Source organism: Anabrus simplex, chromosome 5 (genome assembly GCF_040414725.1).
Source record: "Anabrus simplex isolate iqAnaSimp1 chromosome 5, ASM4041472v1, whole genome shotgun sequence".
NCBI classification, from domain to species: Eukaryota; Metazoa; Arthropoda; class Insecta; order Orthoptera; family Tettigoniidae; genus Anabrus; species Anabrus simplex.
The window spans coordinates 96584162-96607839 of record NC_090269.1 but is presented as its reverse complement, the minus strand read 5'-3'; the positions used below and the strand labels follow the sequence as shown (position 1 = coordinate 96607839).

The 23678-nt window shown below is 37.7% G+C and overlaps 1 protein-coding gene across 2 annotated transcripts in view; it reads right to left on the bottom strand.

Annotated features, from left to right (window-relative positions):
• Window positions 1-23678, bottom strand: part of LOC136873791 (U3 small nucleolar RNA-associated protein 6 homolog) — a 228371-nt gene that overhangs the window by 29603 nt on the left and 175090 nt on the right. The window contains exon 12 of one of the 2 annotated variants that reach the window (XM_067147024.2): window positions 20582-23150. The exons of the other annotated variant lie outside the window; for it this stretch is intronic. The gene's annotated coding sequence lies outside the window, so the exon portion shown is untranslated. Of the gene's footprint in view, window positions 1-20581; window positions 23151-23678 lie in introns of those variants that run through there. 2 annotated transcript variants of the gene reach the window in all.

Below are 23678 nucleotides of genomic sequence, written 5' to 3'. Positions count from 1 at the left end.
CTGCAACTAGGGTGACCAGATGTAGGAGTTGAAAAATTCGCTTTTTACAGGATACTCCGGTTTTTAACACCCTATCCTGCGGTCCACGAATAGGTTTGAAAATTTTATAAGTATTCTGCTTTTACCTGCAAAAATACTGCGAAAGATTTTTTTTTGCACTGTAAATAGTTGTATCTCTTTTGCAAAATGTGGCATCTTCTTCTTCTTCTTCTTCTTCTTCTTCTTCTTTTATGACCACATAGGATCACTTTAGTCAGTCCGTCGTTCAGGTCTCTTTGAAGGGATTGTTCGGGCTTTGCGGTCCTCCCAGTACTTCTTCAGACGCTCCGATCTTCGTGCCCTTTCCTCAGTTGAAAATGTGCGTGTTGTTGGTTTGTTTTGTGTAAGGGTAAAGCGGAGGTTTGTATTCTTGAGTTTTGTATTCAATTTTATCTTATTTTTGGTGTCTTCTGTTGTAAGGCCTATTTCCTTCAGATCCTCTCTTACTTCTCTGATCCATTTACATCCTGTTGTGGTATTTTTTGAGACGAGATTGTGTTGTACTAGTTGTTTCAGAAGTCTCGAGTCCTGCATCCTCATGATATGTCCAAAGAATCCCAGTCTCCTCTTACGCATAGTATCTGTAATGGGTTCTAGCTCTTTGTACACGACTTTGTCAGGTATTAACCGCCACTGTCCATCTTTCTGATATTTTTTGTTGATACAGGTTCTTCCAATCCTCCTTTCAATTTTCTGAAGTCTGTCAGTCTTTGATTGTTTATTCAGGTAAAAGAGTGTTTCTGCTGCATATGTAGCTTCCGGTTTTATAACTGTGTTGTAGTGTTTTATTTTTGTATTTATTGATAGACATTTCTTTTTGTAGATATCCCATGTTAATTTTTGTGCTTTAGCTAATCTATTTGTTCTTACTTGGATTGAGATTTTTTCATTTAAGTTATGTGTTATTACTTCTCCAAGATATTTAAACTGAGTTACTATTTTGATTTTATTACCATTTATGGTGACTTCTTTTAGCTGTGTTGGTTTTTGGGGCATAATTTCTGTTTTTTCAAATGATATTTTGAGGCCAATTTTATTTGCAATGTTTTGAAGTTCTGATATCTGGGTTTTTGCTTCTTTTATGTGCACTGCTAGTAATGCTAAATCGTCAGCAAAACCCAGGCAATTTGTTTTGATTTTTCGGCCAATCTTTATTTTGGGGGGACATTTTCTAAACCATTCCCTCATTACCATTTCTAGAGCACAGTTAAATAATAGTGGTGAGAGCCCATCTCCCTGCCGTAGTCCAGTTTTAATTTCAAATGTCTCTGATGTTTCACCCCTAAACTTCACTTTTGACTTGGTATTGGTGAGAGTCAATTTTATCATGTTTATTAATTTGGGGTGTAGTCCAAGGTGTCTTAAAATTTTAAACAGAAATTCTCTATGGATGCAATCATAAGCTTTCTTGAAATCTACAAATGTTATCACCATATCTCTGTTTCTTCTCCTGTTATAGTCCATTATCAACTTAAGACTCATGATCTGATCAGGACAGCTCCTCCAGGGTCTGAAACCTCCTTGATATTCTCCTAGTTCTTTCTCAAGTTGTAAACTTATTCTATTAAGGATGATTATTGAAAATATTTTGTATGTTATGTCTAGGAGAGAGATTCCCCTGTAGTTATTAGGGTCGGTTTTGTCCCCTTTTTTGTGCAGAGGATGAATGAGGGCTGTTGTCCAGTGTTCTGGTAGTTCTTCTTTAATCCAGATAGAGACAAGTTGTTGATGGAGGGCAACTTTTGCTGAGGTTCCTGCATATTTCCAGATTTCCGCAAAGGTCTGATCTTCTCCTGGTGCTTTGTAGTTTTTTAATTTATTCAGAGCTTGGTAGACTTCCTTTATTGTGGGGGGATTGATGTTTTCTGGTGATGTTTTTATCGGGGTGTTGGTGTCCAAATGAAGGAGTTCTGTAGGTTCCTCACAATTTAAAAGCTTGTTGAAATGTTTAGCCAGAATTTCTGCATTGTCTTTATTGTTATGGGCCAGCTTACCATCTTCATCCTTCATCAGTAGGGTCGGGGGTTCATATTTTTGGAGCTGCTTTCTGAAGGTTTTGTAGTAGTCCCTTGATTTAGTTTTACTGAACTGTTCTTCAATTAACTGCAGGGTGTCCTTATGATGTTGTCTTTTTATTCTTCTTAAGACTTGGGTAGTTTCTTTTCTCTGTTTTACTAGCTTTTGATAGGATATTTCTGTCTTTTGGGACTGATGTAATAGCCATGCCTGATGTCTTTTCTCCACTGTTTCATCACATTCACTGTTCCACCATTGGTGTTTTTTACGTGGTTTAATTGGAGCTAGGTCTTCTGCAATTTGTTTAAGGTTGTGTACTAAGTCTTCAAGTTTGTCTGTGATTTTTATTTTTTCAGTTGCTTTCTGGTAATTTTTGTTGTTGATTAGCTGGGTAGGATCTATTTTTCTTTTAGTTTTAAGGGCTTGCTTTTGTTGTCTCCTCTGGGGAGTGAGTTTAATTTTAATTTTAACTACGTAGTGATCTGAACCTGTGTCTATTCCTCGGAGGACTTTGACGTTATAGATCTCTTTGTGGTGGTATTTGTCCATGCAGACGTGGTCCAGTTGCCATTCTCCTTTAGTGTAGTCAGGGTGTTTCCATGTTTTGAGTTTTTGAGGTTTCCTCTTAAAACATGTAGATTTTGAGATTAAATTATGGTTTCTACACAGGTCAACTATGTGGCATCTATAATTATAATTTAAACAAATGAAAGAGAATGAGAAATAACACACATTTAAGATGGCTACAGCTGAATACATGCACACTCCCGATTTCGTAAAGAATTTCATAACAAAGCCTCTAACTCAGAAAGTGCTAAAAATATGAGTCACAGTAGTACAGCAGAGTACTGAAAGGTGTTTGACATTTATTATTAACACAATTAAAAATGTGAATTGAAAGTTTTTGATCCCACAAGTATGTTTTATCTATTAATTTAATTTGAATATGATGAAAACCTCAACGGCAGCTATGGTGGAGAAGATAGCCTTCGGTACAGCATAGATGACAGAAGAGGCAACCTAATTGTCCAGGGCTAAATGGACATCTCCTGTTGGAGGGCAGCAGCTCCAATAGTATCATGTAGTAGCACATAAAGGACTTCATTAGTGGTACTACACTGGATGTGAGAAGCGCAGCTGTAACAGCCTCCACGGTTCTCACACTGCGGCACAGAAAGGAAACGGAAGTCTTACTGAGCTATCTTTCCAAATCTTCAATATGATTATGGTTACAGATACTAAAGAAACGGCCCTCAGTCCGGGGCATCCCTTAAGTGGGGAGAGGGTGCTAAGAATCTCCCCGAGGTCAAGTAGTGATAAGTTTCAAATTTATAACAAAAAAATAAGAATCGCCACATGGAATGTGCGAAGTCTATATATGGCTGGGAAACTTGCAAATGTTGAATCAGAAATGCAATGCTTGGAAATCAAGATTTTGGGCCTTAGTGAAGTTTGATGGCCTGGGTCAGGAACACAACAAACTAATCATGGGGTTCTGTATTACTCTGGTGGTAACGATCCTCAACATCAATATGGAATGGCTGTGCTCCTCTCGTCTGATCTGGTGAAGTCTGTCATCGATTTCATTCCCTTTGGAGAGCGTGTCATGTTTCTTAAACTGCAAACTTCCCATCGTCCCATGAATATTATCCAGGCCTATGCTCCAACCGGCGATAAGGAAGACAAATTAGTCGAAGAATTCTATTCCATTCTAGAGGAGGCAATGTCCCTTACAAAGAAAGGGGATGTAACTCTTGTCCTTGGTGATTTCAATGCTAAGATAGGTCTAGGTGCAGAGGATGAAATTGTTGGACAATATGGCCTTGCTGAGAGAAATACCACAGGTGATTGTCTAGTTCAGTTTTGTTCAGAACAACAGCTCTCTGTTATTAATACCTTTTCCAAGCTACATCCCCGGCGCTTGTATATATGGACGTCTCCTGCAGATTGTGAAGGTCATATTGTCAGGAATCAGACAGACTTCATTCTCATCAAAAGTCATCTGAAAAGATACGTGAAAGCTGTCAAAACCTACCCTGGGGCGGATGTTAACGGTGACTATAATCCCGTTGTCATGGACTTAACACTTCATCGCTTCGTCAAGAACATACGCTCTGACAGACCTAAGCGCATCGATACAAAGAGCCTTGACAACCCCGTATTTCGAGCTCAAACAGTCTTGAAGCTCGAAGAACGTATGAGTACAATAAACAACTTGGAAACAGGATATTGAATCACAATGGACTACACTAAAGAACATACTCACTGATACTCAAGAGAATGACATAGGGCATTTGATCAGTTCAAGAAATCAGCATCGTCGCCATAAGACCTATCTGTGTCGGTGCGACGTAAAGCAACTAGCAAAAAAAAAAAAAGAAATCAGCCATGGATGACAGAAGATATTCTACAGCATATGGACCAAAGACAGAAAGTGAAAAATGTAAATGAAGTCCAATACCAAGAACTAAACAGGACAGTGAGGAGGAAGTGTAGGGAAGCAAAAGAACTATGGCTCGTGGAGAGATTAAGAGAAACATGACTTGTTTAATCTCCACAAGAAGATCAAGGAACTTGTAGGGAAATATCACAGGCCATGTAAAGCTATACTGAGGGATGCCAATGACACCATTTTGGTAGGAGTCGAAGACAAGTAGAAGTGTTGGAAAGAATATGTTGAAAACCTATTTAGCGATGTAAGGCCAGACAAACCACCTTTTATTGGCGAAGGCAGTGAAACAAGTCCAAATATAACCCAAGAGGAAGTACAATATGCAATCAAACTCCAGAAGAATGGAAAAGCTGTCGGTCCGGACAAGATTCATGCAGAAACTCTCAAACTCATTGCTGAAGGCCATGGCAGAGGACTAAAGCTGCTAACTACATTATTCAATGCAATATATAAATCTGGTTGACTTCCATCTGACTGGCTAAGATCTACTTTTGTCACCATACCCACAAAGGCTAATGCATCACTGTGATGATATTATCGTATGATCAGCCTAATGTCCCATGTGCTAAAGGTATTTCTGCATATCCTCCACACTTGAATCTAGCTCAAATGCAAAAGCCAAGTTGGACATACTCAGTTTGGCTTTAGGAATGGACTGGGTACTCGCGAGGCTCTTTTTTCCTTCAATGTTTTGACCCAGAGATGCCTAGATATGAATGTAGATGTGCACGCTTGCTCCATTGACTACTGAAAAGCTTTCAATTGCGTACCTCATGCAAAACTTGTTGAGATTTTAAAATCTACTGGTGTAGATGTTGGTGGTGATCTTCGTACCGTTACCAATTTGTACTGGAATCACACGGCAGAGGTCAAAATAGAAGAAACTACAATTGAGGACATAGCTATACGAAGAGGTGTCGGCCAGGGATGCGTCTTGTCCCCACTTCTTTTTGACATCTACTCTGAAGCTGTGTTCAGAGAGTCTATGGAAGATGTTAATCTAGGTATAAAGATCAATGGCTATGTCATTAATAACATCCGATTTGCTGATGACATGACTGTGTTAGCCAGCAACCCTAGTGATCTTCAAATCATTATAAATAACATCGTGAGGACCAGTGAAACCTAGGGTTTATCCTTGAATATTAACAAGACCACGCTAATTGTATTCTCGAAAACACCAAAACAGGCCTCCCTTTACATCAACAACAACATTGTCCAACAAGTATCTTCCATCAAATATCTTGGAACTCTATTGAACCAGCATTGTGATTCAAAATGTGAAATCTTATCCAGGATTGGACAAGCAAAGAATATGTTCAATACCATGAGGACTTTATTCACCAGCTGAGAACTCAACCTCCAGCTCAGAGTTAGAATGCTACGTTGTTATATCTTTCCTGTCCTTCTGTATGGTTTCGAAGGGTGGACGCTCAGCCCTTTATTGGAGAAGTGGATTGAATCTTTTGAAATATACTTATACAGAAGAATACGCCGAATATCTTGGGTAGAAAAGAAGACAAATGAATATGTCCTCAACATCTTGAACAAGAAGAAAGAGCTTCTCATAACCATTAAGGAGTGTAAGCTCAGCTACCTCGGGCACATCACAAGAGGTGAACGATATGAACTTCTCCGACTGATCATTCAAGGGAAGACTGATGGGAAAAGATCTGTGGGAAGACGGAGAAATTCCTGGCTGAAAGACTTGCAGCGGCGGTATGGACATACGTCGATAGAAATCTCCTGTGCTGCCGTTTCACTTGTAATCATAATCAATTGGATCGCCAACCTTCAGACGGAGACGGCATCATAAGAAGAATAACGAATTATGTATTCCTGCCTAATAAAACCATACAACCAGATCTAAACAGCATATAAATTTCATTTTTTAAAATCCCATATTGGCTTTAACAACTAAGGTCAAAGGATTCTTCCCACCTTTCAATACTTACTTTATTTTTATAGCTAGTTTTTATGCGTATACAAACATGTCAGCTTAAATTCTAGCTAAACATAACAAGAACACGTTTCATTCCATTTAGGAACATCTTCAGCAGGATATGTCACATTCTGTGCATTTAAAAAAAAACATTAAGTACAAATATTGTCACATATAAAATAATGAGAACACTAACGGTGATAATGAAGTTAAAATGCTCTTCCGTGTACAGAATTAAAACACTAAAATGTCATTGCTCGTATTGATAAAATAGTTTGTTGTGGCATTAGTCTTTAAAGGGGAAGAGGTTCTTCTTTCTTCTAAATATAAAAATGTTGTTGATATTATACAATGTGCATTCCATTAATTTGTAATATGTACTGAATTTTGAATTTTTAACTATAACAACCGGAGGTAACACCTTAAGATCAGAACCTTAGTTGATTATAATTCCTGGTTAGAAATATAGAGATATTGGTGGGAGTCTGTAATGAAAGGAAATAAAAAGTATTAGAAGGGAGTAAAGAACCTCATGAATAAGTGGCAGTGCTGCGTGAAAAACAATCAAATGCTTACCTCCCGCCCGGCCTCATTATATTCCCCCTTCCCACGTGCTGTCAGCTGACTGACTGCACATGTTGTTAGGTTGATCTGAAGGAGGAAGGAGAGGAGGAGAGATGGGAGGGTAGTGACAGGTATAACGTTAGAAGTGGAAATAATAGGGGGGGGCGAGACGGACAAAACGTTTTACCAGATTCTTTTTGGTGCCCTTCCGATGTGAATCCAAATTAGTAACTTGTAGTAAAATGTTGATGCTATCAGTTATCTCATTTATATCCTGGCTAGGGTTCTGATTGATCTCAATGTAAAAGTTTTCCAAAATATTCATCAATTTACCTTTTTTCAAAATTCACAAAATAGTAAGTATTGTGGTAAAGCTGTGATTATATTTTAGTTTCTTCCTGTCTGTCCAACATAGGATATGTCACATTCTGTGCATTTAAGTTTGTAAATACCTGAGTTCAAAAATCTGTTGCTACTAGCAATACTGTGGTGATTAAAAATTAGTTATTGGGTCTCAGGGTGATGCGAATCTTTTCGTATTGTATTTGAAGTCTGAGTTGGTTTTTGAAATACAGTATTGACAAGGATAAGTTTTCCTCTTTTTTTCAATGGTCAAATCTAAAAAGTTTAGCTTATTATTATTATTCTTGCTTTCTAATATAAATTTTATAAAAGAGTCTAAGTTACTGATCTGATTTATCGACCAATGTAAGAACTGTGGGGAACGATTATTCCAATTATCTGTGAACAAAATCACAATTAGAATAAAGTCTGCCCACAGCACACAACTTCACACCCTCCCCCTCCACACCACATCCTTCCAATAGCACTACCCACACTTCACCCCTGTAAGGACACGGCACTCGAGAGGGAAATTCTGCAATTAGCAGACGCATGGCGGTCAAGTGGGCATCTGAACGTAAGTTAACACAGTTAGCTGAGACATCTAGCTTTTTTTTTTTTTTTTTTTACATTTATTTCTGTTGGGGATTCTGTGGAACGCAGAGGTGAAAGAATGTGCGGGCATGAATGAGTGGATATAAACGAGTCAGAAGATTAATTTAAAACTTTTAAAATTGAAGTATATTTCTTTCTCTCCTTTTTTTCTTCTCAAATTTTAAATTTCACACTTTGCTAAACAAATAACAATTCAGGTACAGAACTAGCTCGTTAGCTAGAGGAACAATTTACAGAGTCAAGAGTAATCAGATAACAGTCCGGCTCCATGGCTAAATGGTTAGCACGCTGGCCTTTGGTCACAGGGGTCCCGGGTTCAATTCCCGGCAGGGTCGGAATTTTAACCATCATTGGTTAATTTCGCTGGCACAGGGACTGGGTGTATGTGTCGTCTTCATCATCATTTCATCCTCATCACAACGCGCAGGTCACCTACGGGCATCAAATCAAAAGACCTGCACCTGGCGAGCCGAACATGTCCTTGGACGCTCCCGGCACTAAAAGCCATACGCCATTTCATTTTATCAGATAACAATAAATTAACAATATGAGCTTGAAGCTTCCTAATTATAAATTTTACCTAAGCACTACTTTTTTTTTTTTTTTTTGAGGTGAAAAGAAAAGATAGGATAAATTAATAGAGGAAGAGGAAAAGTGGAATAACAGAAGAATAAAAGAGGTTGAAGTTAAACGGTGTTTAACTCATTTCGGTTCTTCTCATTCAAATTTAACTTTTGCCTTGCACCGACTTTGACTACTTCAATCACAACCTGAATTTTTTACATTTTAAAAAATAGCGCACTGTGCATATGTTTTCACTTGTTTCCGGTATTGCGCTTTTTACTATATTTTTTCTCTTCACAATTGTTTTTTTCACATCAACTGTTCCAAAAATTCTACAGGATCACAATTACTTATTCAATTATATTGAATTATATTATATGTATCTATATATACTTACATTCCTCCAACCGAAGCAAATACTGGATCATTAAGCTATTCTTCATTTTACGTTGGCGTTTGAAACCACAGTGCCTGATGTTGAATATATTGCGCTGATCACCGGGAGCTGGCAAGTTACTTCAATTGATCTACTCATCTTCAGCTTCAGCCCGATTATGGATCTTCATATGTGTTATTATTTATAAATTTCATTTTCCGTATTGACAGACTCAAAGTATAGATAAGAAATGTGTTTTTCCACCATTCAATACAAAATTTATTTTAATAGATTAAGCTAGTACCGGTTTCGGCTCTTTAACGGCCATCATCAGCTAGTACATGTTTTGTTTTAGCCATTAGACTATACACAAGTTGTTATTGTATTAGGCATCCGGATGTCTAATGGGGGATGGAATAATAGCATATAATTAAAATATCAGTGGTCAGGTTAAAAAGTTATAAATAGAGCATGAGTATGTAAAACACATTAAAAACACACAGGTCACAATATATAACATTTAAAAAGTTTCAACACTTAAAATTGTACGTATAGGTAGACACTTGTTAAAATTTTCAATTTATGTTATATGGATTCCATTCTTCTGTCTTCTGTGCAGATCCTTCTAAGTCATGTTGATTTTAGTTGCGTAGGGTAATCTTCGAGGACATTTTGAAACTAGTGTACGTCTTATTGATGTGGGCCTTCGTCATGATGAAATTTCGTTATGTTATATATCCCAACTTGTGATATACTATGGCAAGTTACAATACAGTAAACAGCAGGTCTCGAGCATGTATTTAGAAGTAGTCGGTGGTAACACTTCTCTCGTCTATGTTTGTTCTTGTAGTCTGTAAAGATAAAGTGATATAAGTATGCCGGTAGTGTGTGCATGAAGGAATGCCTAGTGTGTGTATAGAAAGAGTACTTACTATAGTTGTTGTGGAAGTCTTGTGCTGATGTGTTTGAAGGCTTGTTGTGTTCTACTGCGAATGAGTCTGGGGCTCATATTAGCTGTGGAGGGGAATGTAGGTGGAGGGGAAGAAGGAGTGGCCGTTGGAGAAGTAGGGGCGGGGTCAGGCTTGTGATTCGTTAGTTTGTTAGAGCGTGTGTTTACTATTTTGAGATAATCATTCTTTAATATCGGAATGGCTTTGTCAAAAATAATGCTGGTTTTTTCATTAATATCATTAATGTTATGATTGGGGTTGGCGTATTGGTCTAAAGAAATGTAGAAATCTTCGGTTATGTTGAGCAGGGGGCCCTTGGAGTTTATATTTAGTATTGTCATGTCGTTATTGATGTTTGTGAAACTATGCTTGGATTCTTCTACATGTTGGCCTATTGATGAGAAATGGTTATGTTTTACTGCATTTATATGTTCATTGTAGCGGATGGTGAAGTTTCTGCCTGTACGTCCTATGTAACTTATGTCACAGTTGTTACATTTGATACGGTAGACACCTGATTGGTTGTATTTATTGTTATTATTGACTGTTTTAGTGTTATGTATAATGTTGGTATTATTGTGTGTAGTTTTGAATACTGTTTTTATGTTGTGCTTCTTGAAAATATTAGTTATAGTATATATGTGGGTGTTGTTGAAGGTAAATAGAGCATAGTCTTTTTTGGGTTTGGCTGTTTTTGCTAATTTAGTTTTAGGTTGTGATTTTATTTTGTGAATGATTTTGTTGACCATTTCTTTGCTGTATCCGTTGTGTTTAGCTATGTCGTGGATTAACTTCAATTCATTATTTTGGTCTTCTGTTGTCATCGGGATGTTAAAAGCTCTATAAATCATACTATAATAGGCTGCTCTTTTATGTGTATTGGGATGAATGGAGTCATTTTTTATGGTATTTGAGGTGTGTGTGGGTTTCCTGTAGATCTTGTAAGATAAGTGGTTGTCGTGTCTGGTTATTGTTAAGTCTAGGTAATTTAGTGCACGGTTATTTTCGGTTTCTTTGGTGAATTTAATTTGGGAATCTAGAGTGTTAAGCTTATCTAGTATAGTTTATAACTTTTTAACCTGACCACTGATATTTTAATTATATGCTATTATTCCATCCCCCATTAGACATCCGGATGCCTAATACAATAACAACTTGTGTATAGTCTAATGGCTAAAACAAAACATGTACTAGCTGATGATGGCCGTTAAAGAGCCGAAACCGGTACTAGCTTAATCTATTAAAATAAATTTTGTATTGAATGGTGGAAAAACACATTTCTTATCTATACTTTGAGTCTGTCAATACGGAAAATGAAATTTATAAATAATAATACGGAAGCCAACCAGGCAAAACGTAAAGCATTTAAATATCAGAACTTGAAAATTAAACTAATGAACACAACCAAAAGCATTGCCTTTTTGAAGGAATGCCTTTCAAACAACTTAACACCGAAATTTCTCCAGAAATACAATAATAAACACAGACGAACCGCTCAGACACGCAAAACACAAAACAGGACTAATGAAATTTGGTTAAAAGAAGAAATAAAATTCCTATATCGGAAGAAACAACACCTTAATAATGAACTTTACTCAACACACCTGAAAGCATCCCATGAACTCCCACACAGCTATTGGAATTACTTTCAACGAATTTCCAGAGAAAAAATAGAAGACTTAGCCATAAAGAAACAAAACACACTAAACAAAAAACTGGAAACACTGAAACAACAACAAAGTAAACCAAAGCCACTAACCATAATCCAAAACAAAGATCCCTCTCTTCCTAACAAGAATTCCCAACATAAATTCCATCCGCCTATAAAAAATCTTACGCAAACCGTTTTTAACGACGTAGAAACGGATATATTGAACAGGGGACCCAAACACAACTGGGGTAATGCATCATCCTACCAGAATATTATAACTACCATTACCGAAACAGAACTTGCTTTACAAAAGATCCCATATGACATACGAGACGAAGCAAGACACGAAATCAGTAGAAAGATCCCGCAATACATCAATAGCGTCCACAATAATAACCCAAACATGAATACCACCAATAGATCGAACTTAAACAAACTTAAAAATAAAATAAAACAGAACAATCTACTAGTAACGAAGGCCGACAAAGGCAACACTACGGTCATTATGGATAAAAATGAATACATAACAAAGACTAAAAAATGTTTCCAAGACAATACTTTTTCTATTAAACGCCGAGATCCAACCAATAACATACAAAGGAATTTAAAAATTTTACTTAAAAACACACATTTTCTTCTCACCGAAACTGAATCTGCTAAACTCATAACAATGAACCCCCAATTACCGACCGCGAAAGCCTACCCAAAAATACATAAAGAAGACGTACCTATGAGACCTATTATAAACTATAGAGCCAGTCCAACCTACAAATTATCGCAATTCATCCAAAAAATTTTTAAAAAAGCACTATACATTTTTAGCAAACAAAACAATACTAAACTCAATAGATTTTTGCAACAGAACCAAAGAGCTAAAGATCGAACAACACCATACCCTTGCTTCATTTGACATAATAAATATGTACCCTAACATTCCTGTTAAACAAACAATCAAAATAATAGAATCTAACCTAAAAAACAATAGCAACTTGAGCACCTTAGAAATAAACGAATTCATAAACTTACTTGAATTCGCCATAAACAATAACTATTTCAGATTTCACGATACCATTTATCAGCAACAAGGCCTACCTATGGGGTCTCCTGCCTCCGGAATATTAGCAGAAATATACATAGATAACCTAGAATACACGTCAATCAAAGAAATAGAGAATATACATTTTTGGTGCAGATTTGTTGACGATGTCTTCGTAGTTTTAGATAATAGATCCACTGACGCACAAACTATACTAGATAAGCTTAACACTCTAGATTCCCAAATTAAATTCACCAAAAAAACCGAAAATAACCGTGCACTAAATTACCTAGACTTAACAATAACCAGACACGACAACCACTTATCTTACAAGATCTACAGGAAACCCACACACACCTCAAATACCATAAAAAATGACTCCATTCATCCCAATACACATAAAAGAGCAGCCTATTATAGTATGATTTATAGAGCTTTTAACATCCCGATGACAACAGAAGACCAAAATAATGAATTGAAGTTAATCCACGACATAGCTAAACACAACGGATACAGCAAAGAAATGGTCAACAAAATCATTCACAAAATAAAATCACAACCTAAAACTAAATTAGCAAAAACAGCCAAACCCAAAAAAGACTATGCTCTATTTACCTTCAACAACACCCACATATATACTATAACTAATATTTTCAAGAAGCACAACATAAAAACAGTATTCAAAACTACACACAATAGTACCAACATTATACATAACACTAAAACAGTCAATAATAACAATAAATACAACCAATCAGGTGTCTACCGTATCAAATGTAACAACTGTGACATAAGTTACATAGGACGTACAGGCAGAAACTTCACCATCCGCTACAATGAACATATAAATGCAGTAAAACATAACCATTTCTCATCAATAGGCCAACATGTAGAAGAATCCAAGCATAGTTTCACAAACATCAATAACGACATGACAATACTAAATATAAACTCCAAGGGCCCCCTGCTCAACATAACCGAAGATTTCTACATTTCTTTAGACCAATACGCCAACCCCAATCATAACATTAATGATATTAATGAAAAAACCAGCATTATTTTTGACAAAGCCATTCCGATATTAAAGAATGATTATCTCAAAATAGTAAACACACGCTCTAACAAACTAACGAATCACAAGCCTGACCCCGCCCCTACTTCTCCAACGGCCACTCCTTCTTCCCCTCCACCTACATTCCCCTCCACAGCTAATATGAGCCCCAGACTCACTCGCAGTAGAACACAACAAGCCTTCAAACACATCAGCACAAGACTTCCACAACAACTATAGTAAGTACTCTTTCTATACACACACTAGGCATTCCTTCATGCACACACTACCGGCATACTTATATCACTTTATCTTTACAGACTACAAGAACAAACATAGACGAGAGAAGTGTTACCACCGACTATTTCTAAATACATGCTCGAGACCTGCTGTTTACTGTATTGTAACTTGTCATAGTATATCACAAGTTGGGATATATAACATAACGAAATTTCATCATGACGAAGGCCCACATCAATAAGACGTACACTAGTTTCAAAATGTCCTCGAAGATTACCCTACGCAACTAAAATCAACATGACTTAGAAGGATCTGCACAGAAGACAGAAGAATGGAATCCATATAACATAAATTGAAAATTTTAACAAGTGTCTACCTATACGTACAATTTTAATGTGTTGAAACTTTTTAAATGTTATATATTGTGACCTGTGTGTTTTTAATGTGTTTTACATACTCATGCTCTATTTATAACTTTTTAACCTGACCACTGATATTTTAATTATATGCTATTATTCCATCCCCCATTAGACATCCGGATGCCTAATACAATAACAACTTGTGTATAGTCTAATGGCTAAAACAAAACATGTACTAGCTGATGATGGCCGTTAAAGAGCCGAAACCGGTACTAGCTTAATCTATTAAAATAAATTTTGTATTGAATGGTGGAAAAACACATTTCTTATCTATACTCTTCATATGTGTTCGATTGTGTTATGACTTTGTGCCTGACAGTGTATACAAGCTAGCTCATTTAACCGTTCTCCGCTTTTCATAAACATTATAAGACTTTGCCTAACACTGCGCGTGCCATACCGCCGTTCAGAAAATTACGCACTGTTTCTTTCACGTGACTTACATTTTACTTCTTCTGAATTTTACAGTGTCTACCCCCGTCATTTTTATATCACCTCTTTTACTGATCCGAAGTGAACTTGATCTTTTATTTTCTTTTTCCTACGCATTGTTTTTCATGTTTTAATCGGCTGATGATGACCTGGACTAGGGTCGAAACCGGTACCACTTCTACTTATTATTAAATAAGAATGTAATCACTGCATTTCTTATTCTTTTGTATTGAATAGGTTGAACCTCTTTATTTATTATTTCAATTTTAACTATGCAATACATATATAAATTTATTACATTTAGTACATGTTTCGTCCCCTAAGGGAAATCATCAGCTATAATAAACTACAATAATATATAAGAATACCAAAATTACAATATTAAATTGGAAAGAAACATTAAAAACATTCTTCTTCTTCTTCTTCTTGCGTTACGGACAGCTCCTTCATGGATTGCATTTTCTTCTTCTCCTCCCAGAACCTCTTTATCCTTTCTCTTCTTCTCTCCCGCTCTTCTTCCGAGATATTCAGTATCCTTTTCTCTTGTCTACTCCACTGGTGACTCTCAATCCTATTCCTGTATCCATCCCTATCATTGATCTCTGGCATATTAGTCGGTATGTACTTGCTTCTCCAATTTTCCTTTTCTTCCACCTTGATCCCCAATTCCGACCAATCTTTCCGGAGTTCAACTACCCACTTGGTTCCTGTCTTTCCTCGTGTCCTCGCTGTTGTTTCCCATACTATTTTCGTCATTCTATCCATATTCATCCTGATTACATGTCCCGCAAACCTTGCTCTTTTCAGTCTGATTTCTTCTGAGATTGTCCTCATGTTCCGGTATAGTTCTTCCCTGGGTCTCCTCAACCATCTCTCACCTCCTCTCTTAGGGCCTAGTATTTTCCTCAATATTTTTCTCTCTTTCTCTAGTTGTTCCGCACCATTTCTTCCTAGTGCTATTGTCTCAGCAGCATATAATACAGCATTTCTCACCATTGCCTTGTAATGTCTAATCTGTGTGTCTGTAGATATATTATTTTTATTGTATATATCTCTGGTCATACAGAAGGCTGATCGCATCTTCTTTATCCTCTCTGTTATTCCCTCATTGCTCCTATTCCTTCCTGTTATAAATTCTCCTAGGTACTTGAATTTGTTCACCTTTTGCACGGTGCCTTCCGGTGTTGTCCAATCCTCAGTGGTATTCAATGTCTTTGTCTTGTTGTAGGCGATCCTCAGTCCTACCCTTCCGGCTATATTGCTTAAGTTGTTGAGTTGTGTCTTTGCATCTTCTTCAGTCTCACTTACTATAGCTATGTCGTCCGCAAAGACTAGACAATCTACTTGGGCCCTATTGTCCTTTTTGTCCCCAACATGCGTCTTTGGTATTCCCATTGTCTCATTCATTGTTCTCCACTGCCTGATGACTTCATCCAGAGCTATGTTGAACAACATTGGTGATAATCCATCTCCTTGTTTGACACCAGTGTTGATATCAAATTCTTCAGAGAGTACTCCTCTGAATCTCACCCTTGCCTTTGTGTCTGATAGAATTTCCATTATGAGTTCATGTGTAGTGCCATCTAATCCTCTGTTCTTCAGGATTCTTCCAAGGGTTTGTCTGTCGATGGAGTCATATGCCTTAGTGAAATCTACAAAGGTTACCACCGTTTTTTTGTTCTTTGAGGCCCTATGTTCTATCAGTTGTTTCAGTATAAATATCTATTCTATGCATCCTCTTCCCTTCCTAAATCCTGCTTGGTAGTCTCCAATTGTACTTTCTAACTGTTCTTCCAGTCTATTGAGCAGGACTTTCGACAACACCTTATAGCCAATCTCTAGTAGCGAAATTCCTCTATAGTTGTTTGCATCCCTCTTGTCTCCCTTCTTATGTATTGGTATTATGATCGCATTCTTCCATCCTTCTGGTAACTTCTTTGTTCTCCAAATCTGGCCGATGATGTTGGTCATGTCTACTGCCTTGTCTCCTCCCCACTTAATCATCTCAGCTGATATTCCATCTTCTCCGGTTGCTTTGTTATTCTTTAGATCGCTTATGGCCTGTGCGACCTCATCTCTAGTTGGAGGACATGACTCTCTCTCTTCTGTGTTTGTCCCCAGCTCCAGCTCTTCTTCAGGTGGTTCACAGTTTAACAGGTCATGAAAGTATTCTGCAAGTATCCTACAGTTCTCCTTCGCACTAACTGCCAGATCCCCATTCTTATCTCTTATAAAGAGTTCTCTGCCTTTATATCCACTCAGGCTCTTTTTGAATTTCCCCAAAAAAGTCTCTACTATTGTTTTTCCTGAAGTTGTTTTCAATTTCATCCAATTCCTGCTTCATCCTCTGTCTTTTGGTCCATCTTATGGTTCTGGCTGTTTCCTTCCTTACTCGTAGGAAAACTTCCCATTTTTCTAGGTTCTTCTTAATGCTCCAGTCTCTCCAGGCTTTCCTGCGATTCTCAACTGCTTCCTCACAGTCCGTATTCCACCACCAGTGTTTCTTTTTCTTTTCTTCCTTTCCCCATATTTCAGCCTGTTTCCTCATATTCAGCTTCATGTCATCCCATCCATTGCCAGTTTCTATTACTTCCTCGTATTTGGATCGATTGTGCCGTAATTTGTCTCTGTCTATATTTATTTTTCCAGTTGGTCTACTTGTCTGTGGCAGTCTACCCCTGTGCGGAATCCAAAGGCACTTGATTTCTGTAAGATAGTGATCTGATTCTATTCTTGTGTTCTTTCTGACCTTTGTGTTTATAATCTCTTTAGTGTTTGTCCGATTAATTGCCACATGGTCAATCTGGAATTCCCAATGTGGGTGCATGGGTTTGCCCATGTCTTTTTCTTATTCGGTTTGGCCCTGAAGTGAGTTGTCATAAGTCTCATTCTGTGTTCTCGACATAGTTCAATTAACCTTTCTCCGTTTTTGTTCGTCCTCTTGTGTGCTGGGTACTCTCCTACTATCCCCTTATGTTGCTTCTCCCTCCCTACCTGTGCATTATAATCACCTACAAGTATCTTTACTTGTCTGTGTGGTATGCTTTTCAGTGTATCATCCAGTTCTTCCCAGAAACTGTCTACAGTTTTCTTGTCTTTTCTGTTCTTGTCATTGGTAGGCGCATGTCCATTTACTATGGTATATTTTTTGTTCCCTGCTCGAATTGATAACGTGGATATCCTTTCAGACCTACTCTTCATTTCAATTATGCCATCCTCATACCTCTTGTCTATTATGAATCCTGTACCAAAGCATGTAGGTGTGTGTCTTCCTTTTCCCACTCTGATTCCTGGTTTTCCTTTCAGCACTATGTATGATAGGACATTTAAAATAAAATATTGGCAAAATTTGTTGAAGTTGCAAGTCATACAATCAATAAAACTGGTTGAATTGTTCATTAAACTCTTGATGATAAAATCCATGGGAACTAACAGTTGTATTCATAACATCTTAACATGATCGTTATTGTGAATAAGAACTCTTGATTTAAAATATTTCTTGATGAATGATCTATAAGATCTTTGATGGACATTCCTTAATTTTTATATAAGATTGAATGCTTCAGGATTTAAAGTCAACATGGGGCCGAAGCAGTAAAATTATTTGTAGAACTGAATACTATTCTGTCTGAAATTAAAAGAAAAAACCAAGTGTAAGTAAAGAGAGCTGGAAGGTGAAATAATATAATATGATTTAAATCATGTTACTTACTTCCTTGTTATTGACCCCGATGTGCGGAAAAGGACTCCCTTCTGCTGGGGTAAGTGTGTACCTGATTCAAAACAAGTACTGGTAGTTTGCTACGTTGAGCAGGAAATGTGGAGGGGAAGTGGGAGGGAGTGTCCTAGGGGGAACGACCTGAGTGTCACCGAGTGCGACACGTTAAAGTTTGACATTTCTTTCTAACTTCCGCTTAAATTAATTCTTCATACAAGATGTTATACTTCTCAGAAAGATTGTTAATATTACCCGTTTGATTGTTCCTTTGGTCCAGGTAAATGTAAATTTCCTCGTATATGTTCAATAAATGGCCTTTATTTATAGGTTTCAAGATTTTAAGGTCATTGTCTGTGTTTGGAAACATGTGAATGGAGTCTGTCATGTGATCACTCATGGCCGAGTATCCGTTGATCTCCGACCTTTAAATTAGTGGGCCTCCATCCACGATCATCTCTCCCCTTGACTTTCTCACGAGATGCCTTAAGGTTACTTTTAGCCTTCTTCCACAGATCCCTAATATTTACAGGATTTATTGTCTGTGGCAATATCTCATTGATGGGCCACACATTAGACAACGGCATGTTGGGAACAAACTTAAACATGAGAGATGCAGGAGTAAATTTGTGTGACTCATGAACAGCTGAATTTACAGCAAAAGATAACCAATGCAGAGAAGTATCCCTATTCACCATGACTATGAACTTTGGCACTTTGACGTCCTTAGGAGGCTTAAGCGATAAATAGCCTGCGTTCTGGAATGGTCGATAGAAACACCATCGGACGACACAATATGCCCTAAGAAAGACATAGAAGGCTTAGCAAAAGCCACCTTAGATAACTTAACGGTCAACCCAGCCTTACGAAGGTGATTTAGAACTTCCTTAAGATGATTTAAGTGTTCTTCAAAGGTTTCAGGAAATACGACATTGTCAAGATAATGGTACAGATATTCAAATTTGATGTCGGAGAAGGCTATCTTGTGGAAATTTGCCACTTCTTGGTCCGCGAAATGCTTTGCAAGACTTGTTGGTCACTTGAAGTGCAATTATCTGTTTCCACCAATAGTGCATGCTGCATTCGGATACTGAAAACTTACGGCCTGCTGCCCTATTCCCGTATGTTTCGGCGTAACTGATCACGGCGAGTTTATATGATGCCGTATTACTCAAACACTTGCCCAATGTAGATTAATACATAGTTTTTAGATCACAGAAAGCACATGTACCGCACCCGAAACACTCGTAAAATATGTTTGTACCAGACTGGAATAGAGTGTCACTAGCCACTTCTGCACTGATTCACTCACTGAACTAGTGCAGTGGTATTTCCTACCAACTGACAACAGCACGTTGCCCAGTATTTAGAATGCCCAGTTTTGCAATAGGAAGGCTGCTACTAAAGTAGTTGACATCTTTATTTCGGAATGCATCCAGAGCCGGGTGATGGATGTTCGAAAAAGCGGGTGCGTCAAATACAGGAACATTTCTTTTTCTCCACTTAGGACCCAAAAATATTGGGATGTGTAAAATATGCAAAATTATTCGAGAAAATACAGTACTCCCCGTGTAGCAAATCACTTTCTTTACCAAGTGTCTGCGCTTTCCCAGAAGATCCTGACCTGCCTCGTGAAACGTCTTATTTTCTACCTATGCACAGTAACTTTAAAGTCTGCACAGTGCATGTTTGTCACATGCACGATGGGTCAGTCTTGAACCACAGAGGCCAATTTGCACATGCAGTACAGTTACATCCCAAACCAGCCCACAGCAGGCATGCAAGCTAATAAGGGTCAAGGCAGAAAACGTGATGGCATGAGCTGAGCTGAAAGGGAAACTTCAAGGCTGCTGGCCTACTCAGTTAGCTCAGAGCAGGATTCTGCTATATATTGTTCTTTAATTTGAAGAATTGTCTTTCCAATGATAATGTTTCATTTTCTGATGATGATGATGATGATGATGATGATGATGATGATGATGATGATGATGCTTGTTGTTTAAAGTGGCCTAACATTTAGGCTATCTACCCTCTCATTTCCTGCAACCATTATACTGTCAACAAACAGGTAGCCACATTTCCAACTTACCCCGTACATCACTGCAATTAATGATGCTTAGAGATGCTTAACTTTTAGGAATGAGTGGTGTAAAGTGAAGTTCCAAAAAAGTGGACAATTTAACTTTTTCTTTTTTTTAATTTCTAACAGTACCTTATAAATTACGAGTCAACATGTCCAAAATGTACATAACTATACAAGACAACAAGCCATTACACCAGGACCACCCAAACTCTTTTACATGGAGGAGCAGTAATTATCCAGAGCAACTGGTCGTGGGGCACATGTCCAATTTAACAAAGTTATATAAAATATAGGAATTTATTAAATTTATTAAATGACAAAGATCGTTTTAGCCAATGCCTTTAAATGAATTTATAAGGAGTATTAACCAGTTTTGTAAAGCTTGGAGCTTGAATTTTTGCTCTGACTAGGGAACTGTTGATATGGTCCTATCGAAACAAACAGTGCACTTTCACTGAGAGGATGAGGAGACCACAAAATAGCGATGTACAAAGATTTAGCTGCCATTTCGGTCTGGAAGGTGTTGAAATCTTTATTCAAAATCCGTTTGACAACGCAGCTACTGGACAACTCTCACATCTTGTTGGCTGGCACGGCACACAGCAGAGTAGAGTTGCAGTTGTGTTGGAGAGAGAGCAAACGAAATGGCAGGTTACCATGCGCCAGTGTCCCTTTATTGTTAGGGAACGAATGTGAAACTTAAATGAGGTGTGTTAATCGTGTTATTTTTGGCACTGCACACAATAAATATGCACTTTAAGGCCACATTGTTGCTCACAGTTTTCCTTACTTGTTTGAAGGCAATATTTTGCAGGCACTTTGAAATCCAGAGGACTCTCAGTTGTACAATTCATTGCAAATCACAACCATTTAATGATGTCCTTAAACTGTGGGGAAGAAAATTGAAACTGAATGAAGGACTGCATTTTAAGTATGCTTGTTTCTCTGATAACCATCGAACTGAAAGTCTTCACAAGTTGGCATGATGTCTGTTAAATGGCAATACAGAGCCTTTGATTGCAGGAAGAAAAACTTATCCAAAGGCTATATTTTCCCTGCCGTGCCGGGAGGAATTGGAAGAATTTCTGTTCTGTTACCTGGAGGAATGTCTTCCAAGACAGCTTAATGGGAAGAAAGCCTCTTTAAGTCAATAGTTTTAATACCTTTTTCTCATTTTCCCTGATTTTGTGGCTGTTACATTTATATTTTTGGCATGAAACACTTCTTTGGAAACTCACAGACTGAAAGTTTCCGTTGCCTCCTGTAGTACAATGAATAATTTCGGGAAAAGAGTGCTGGGCATACTAACTGACTGAACTGTTTCTGTATATTTCTCACCAAATAACGATAGAGCCTTTCTACTTTTATTTCGCGCATAAAACTGATCTGTATTGTATACTGAGGAATTGCTCTGTAGCTGCTCCCACAAATTTCTTCACAACTGTAACTTCTTCCTCTTTGCAGATATTTACGGGATACAAATTTCATGATTTTTCAACTTTTTATTCCATACTTTATCTTGAAGCAATTCAACCAACCAGTACATGCACTGAAATTACTTTGTCCCATTGAAAGTTTGAAGGCCCATAGTTGCAGGACTTCATCGCAAATATTCCGCTTCAACCTTCTTGCTTCTGCAAAGCAATAAAATAATTTTTTATATGTCATTTTCCTTTGTTCAACGAGACTTACTGATGTAGATTCTAATTGGTTCTTCCACATGTACAGTTGTTGCAGTGACGCCCTACATGACAATTTTTGTTAACCACAAATATATGCAAGATCTACACCATGTTTCACTTTCTTCTGTGGACTGGAAGCGTAGCTTGAACTGGTATATTTGTCTGATGACTGCAGTGTCGCTCACTGATTGACGGGAATCAGACTCGGGGCTCAAACTCTAATCCGTAACACCTCTCGTTCCTTCTCTTTCAGATAATGCAGATGAAGTGTTGCTGCTTCCACTATCACTTTCGCTACCATTATTTCTCTCCAGACACAACTATGAGACAATGCTGGCACCCATGGGATGATTTTCAATTAAGTCTGATCACATGTCGACCCACCTCCCTTTCTTCCGAAGTTATTTCATTGGAAGAAGAAAAACTATTTTCATGGAAATAACGTAATGCATACTGTAGAACATTAACCGAATTCATGACTGCTCTCTCAGACATGCGTGTTAACTGCCTTGCACAGAAAACTGAAGGTAACGTATTTGCTTCAGCTGGTCTCCAGGGCTGTCCATGTCTCGCTATATGTTAACGTGTGCAATCTTGTTATACATTTTTGTATCAATTTCAGGACATAGCAGCGCAAAATGGCAGCTAATATTTTGTACATTGCTCTCTTATGCTCCCCTCATCCTCCCTGCAGAATTTCATTTTGTCTGTTTTGATATGACCATCTCGATAGTTCCGCCGTGAAAAAAAAAAGGAACTCTGCAAATTTCTAGAGAAGTAAGGTCTTGCATATGAACTGTTAAGAGACTCCACCAAAATAAATAATAGAAAAATAACTTCAGTTCAGGCAGATTACAGAGAAAGCCTGGGTAGCCTCCAGCTAGTTCAGGCAGCCTTGCATTAGAACATTATATTACAAACTCTCGAATGTTGTGATTTCAGCTTTTTCACACGAGTACACCAACCATTCTCTGTCATCAGCTGAAACAAAAGGGTAGATAAATCTCAGTAAATGAATAATACTTTCTAACGCTAAGGGAAATGCAAATTTGTTACAAATACCATCAAACTGCAAGAGCAATTCAAACATATTTCTGACAATACTCCATTCCAAAACCTAAACAAATCTTTTCACAATCACTGCAGCATGTCCAGACCCTTGTGGGTAGGACAGAATGGTTTTTGAATGTATCTGAACTAGAAATGTGCTGATGCCACTGTTGTTCATAATGGTAACGGATGAAATTGTGAAGGAGACAAAGGAAGAATATGGGGACAGGGAACTGAAGTTGGTGATGTTTGTGTGGTATGGAGAGCAAAATGACATGTTGAGTAAGTACTGTATATTGGCAATTATGGAATAAAAGTAGGCTTGGAGAAAAGCAAAATAAAGATGCTGGTTAGAGGAAAAGAGAAAAGAAGGGTACTGTAAAAAAAAAGGGGGACAAAACCTTGAAATTGTGGGAAGTGAACTGATGTAGGATCTGACATGGAGATCAGAGAAATGAT